The 4,204-nt window shown below is 36.5% G+C and overlaps 1 long non-coding RNA gene across 1 annotated transcript; it reads left to right on the top strand.

Annotated features, from left to right (window-relative positions):
* The first annotated feature begins 248 nt into the window (after nucleotides 1-248).
* On the top strand, nucleotides 249-2,280 carry LOC141613737 (uncharacterized). Its single transcript, XR_012529275.1, has 3 exons — nucleotides 249-369; nucleotides 469-576; nucleotides 2,115-2,280. It is a non-coding gene; the product is annotated as an uncharacterized LOC141613737 (long non-coding RNA).
* The last annotated feature ends 1,924 nt before the right edge of the window (nucleotides 2,281-4,204 follow it).

Here is a 4,204-nt window from a genome sequence, read left to right as displayed (position 1 = left end):
AAACGATTTTGGAAATGGGTCATATGAGTACTCAATCTTCTTGTAATCTCGTGTTTAAGAACTTTGGCCTTGTCGGAATTTGCATTTGACAAACGGTTCTAATTATTGTCGAAACAAGCCAAAACCGACTCATAAAATTCCGCCAAAACCCGTCTCCTCTTCTCCCTTTCCCACGGCTCACCTCCCCCTTCCTCCTTTCCTGTTGATTTTTCTTTTCCAACTACTCTAAACTATTCCAAATAAAAAAAACACCATTTCTATACAAACCTAAGCTTTTCTAAGCTAAATTTCATCATAATTCACTCATTTCTAGTCCGATTTTCGCAAAATTTATATTTTCGGAATCCTCTCTTCAAGATCTACATCCTAGTATGTTTTAATTTCAGTTTTCATTATGTCGATTTAAGACGATTTTGGGCAAAATTTCGGTTTTGATGATTATTGTTGTGTTTTTGTTGTTTTTAATAGGTGAAGATTATGAGGATGATATAGGGGACTCCTATATAGTAGAGGATGATGGGTAGCTACTGTTTTTAGGGTTTTCTCAAGGGTTATTTTGCCTTTTTCTAGCTTAAGGTAACATATTTCGAGTTACTCGACGAATAAATGTCACATTCTTTGTTTTCTTGTATGATTTTGTGATTTTTATTTGAGTAGTTTATATCACATGAAAATATGGGTTAAATTCATGTCTTTTGTATGTTTAAGTTCACATATTAGTATGAAAATGAAATGGGAACGATTAAGTAATGCTTAAAATGGTGTTAAAATGAACAAAAACGGAAAAATGGAGGATTGGGGGTGGCGGCCAGCAGGCCCGGCAGGCCCGTGCAGGCCCACGGCAGGCCCTGGGTTGGCCCGGGTCGGCCCGTTGCTTGTTTCGGGTTTATTAATGTTATATTTAGTATAAGTAACATATGGGTAATCTTTTGAAATGAATTATATTAGTAGTAAATTTAATGTTAACGGTAAAATTATGCTTATATTGGTAGTTTGCACATGTTAGGATAGGTTATAATATGAAATTGTAATGAATAGGCTTAAAATGAATTTTATAGCGATAATTGTAATGTTTTGGTGATTAAGCCGAAAACTGAGCCTTAGTCCCTTTGATCAATCGATGTCGATCAATTGTGTGATTGGTCACCAATTTAACCCGTGCACTGCCGCAGGTGGGGTTGCGGGTAAAAATTCGGTTGGATGAAATTTTGTATGAATTGGATAATCGGCCTTATTCTTGTTTTAGGCCATTTATTATGTTTTTAGTTCACATATGTTGTGGTTGATTTGAGTAGTTTCTTATATTGTAGAAACGGCCCTAGATTCCCTGAAACCTTTAATATTGTTAATATTGCTAGAAATGGAATTGGTATTGAATACTCCCTGCAGGTTGGTTTCTCATTCTTATAATTTGGGCTACTTATACGTATGGTATTGTTGTGTTTGTCATAGATAGGTCTTTATAGTCTTTGACGAGTGTATGTTCACTGCTCAATAGCCTTTGTGTTCCTGACTTGGTGGGTTTATATCCAAGTTGGGGCATGACCTCGTTACTTATTTTGAGGGTAAGTGGTCAGCTTAAGTACTAGCCAACCCTTTGGTGGACTCCTTAGGGTACTCACTTTGTTTTAAAAAAATTGTGGGTCTTGGGTGCGGTGGTGTGTATCCGCATGTCTAGGTCTCTTGTGATTTAGTACTAGGGTTGTGTTGTGTCTTGGCCATGTTTTGATAGAACCTCTGAGCCAAGATACCGGTTCGATTACCTTCCCTACCTCGTGGTATAGACTCGAGTTACAGAGCGACTATTGACCGTGCTAAGAACTTATGCCTGTCTTTGATATATTGCCCTTTCTTGTATGGTGATTTTATGAATTGTAATAGGTGAGATGTAAGCCGGTTACAATTGATAAAGTTTGGATTACTGTTTGTTATATGTTTCACATGATAGCTTAAATTAGTCAGTTTAGTGTTCATAGGTTAGAATACTTGATAATTAAATTATTTACCTTGTTGTTTACATGTTACATTAAAAATGACATTTCGTGGCTGGGAGGACTCGAAGTTACTCCCCACTGAATTGTGGCATTCGTGTTTGTATAAAATGCGATTGACAGGTTGATGATGCTTAGATGGGGTACACGGACGAGCTAGTGAGCAAAAGAACCTTGGACTTAGTTTGGTTATATTTTGTAGTAAACCTTTAATCTTATGGTTGTATTTATATTTTGGAGGGACATATGTCTCCCTCTTTTACTTTGGTTTGTATCACTATATTTTCTTGTCTTTAGTTTTGTTATGTAAATTAGTTTGTTAGCATTTGCAGGTTTTGGCACCCTCCTTTTGGAAATGTTTGTGAATGGTTTAGAAAAGTTTTAAAAATTACAGGTTTTAATTAGTTGAACCAATTACAAACATATCCTGTCAGTTTTTCTGTAGAATTTACGTGTTTATTTAACGCTAAGTATGAGGGTGTCACAGAGTACCAGCCTCGTTTTGCATGACCGACCAATTTGACCAACTCCACTCAATCAACTTAATCAATCTAGTTTAAATTCCTCTTACGAGGGCACTTTCATCGTACATTCGAGTCGAGCAATCACTAATCGTTAACTTAGTTAATCTCGTTTCGTCAAGCATGTAAGTCTGAGGGTGTAAATCCCATCTTTTATATTTGTATTTTACTTTTGTACTAATTATTGTAAGATCTACGTCGAAAGCATATTTAAAATCGATTTATAAACCCTTTTATTCAAACCTTTTTACGGATTAACAGGAGACAGATGTCGAGAAGAAACGCAGCAACTGCTGCTCCTCTTCGAAGGGCCGCAGCATCTGCTGTGCCTCTTCCTGAGGCTGCCGCAGTTCCTGCTTCTCTTCTTCTTCCATCGTCCTCTGTCAATTCGTCTATTTTACTTCGTCTTTTCTTGATTTCTTCTTATTTCGTTAGTATAATAATTTTAATATATAATTCATAGTAATTCATCACTTTTAACCCGACTTAAATCCCAAATAGTCAATATTTGCGGGTTTCCGTCATTAAATCAAACTCGGATTTTAGAGGCTCGATTTATTCATATCAAGTTTCCGGAATTCGACTTTTGGTACATGTTCTTCATCTGTTTATCACATCGTCTCCATCTTTAAATTAACCTAATTCATTTTAACCAATAATAACTTGCTTGAGTTGTAATTAATTCATAATTAGTTTTGTAATTAGTCTTTAATTCGTTCTAATTAATTGGAGTCCTTTTTTTTATTGCTTTTATGACCCTTTCATATGTAAATAACCTGTTAAATCACTCTTGCTTGAGTCAAATATCAATAATTGATCATTAAATTCACCAACGAACATTAACAATATGCAGTTCCGGCTTCACAGCCAGAACTCACCTCAGGAACAGACACAGCGACCACTGCGCCTCTTCCAAGGGACGCAGCTCTGCTGCGCCTGTTCCGGGTTGAGTTCTGTCTCTGAACTTCCGTTGTTGCTTTGACCTAGTTTATTAGTTTACGTATTAATCTACTATTACCTGTATTATCACCGTTAATCTGCTCTTTAATTTGTTTTCTCCTTTCTTTTCTCAAATCATCCGTTTTAAATGTATTTTCGACGTAGATCAATCAAACCAATGTAATTATTGTAATTTTAATTGTTGTACATTTATTGTATTCTTTATTATCGTTTGTTTGTATGTTTTCACATGTAACCAATCTAAATCCCTACTTCGACCCAATTGTTTGCTAAATTACATGCTCACCGACTTAGTCTAAATCTTCACATGCTAGGATTAATTTATTGGATGGTGCATTGCATGCATATAATCGACAACATATCAAGTATAGATAATTTCCCTAATCATTAGTAAAGGCCGCTATCGAGGCGAGCGGGATTAGGTGTTCGATCAAAAGAGCTTCCTAATACGTACCCTCACCCATTACTCCAGATCTCTGTGAACATCCGTGTTCATTGGCATCCACGAGAGTCATTCTAGACATAGAATGCTAAGGGTAACAAGTGCTTAGTGTCTATGTCATTACTTTGTGTCTTGGCATGACGCGAAGTATTCGAACGGTTTCCAATTTTCCACAATAAATTGGTGGCGACTCCACAAATGCAAACGCTTGTCCCAAGCACCCCCGTGGCCCGTGTCCACAGTTTGCTGCGTCGATAGTGTTTATTATACCAGAGGTACAATAATAATTC

This window comes from Silene latifolia, chromosome 1 (genome assembly GCF_048544455.1).
Source record: "Silene latifolia isolate original U9 population chromosome 1, ASM4854445v1, whole genome shotgun sequence".
Classification (NCBI taxonomy): domain Eukaryota; kingdom Viridiplantae; phylum Streptophyta; class Magnoliopsida; order Caryophyllales; family Caryophyllaceae; genus Silene; species Silene latifolia.
The sequence above is the reverse complement of the archived record's forward strand: the minus strand, read 5'-3'. Positions and strand labels throughout refer to the sequence as shown.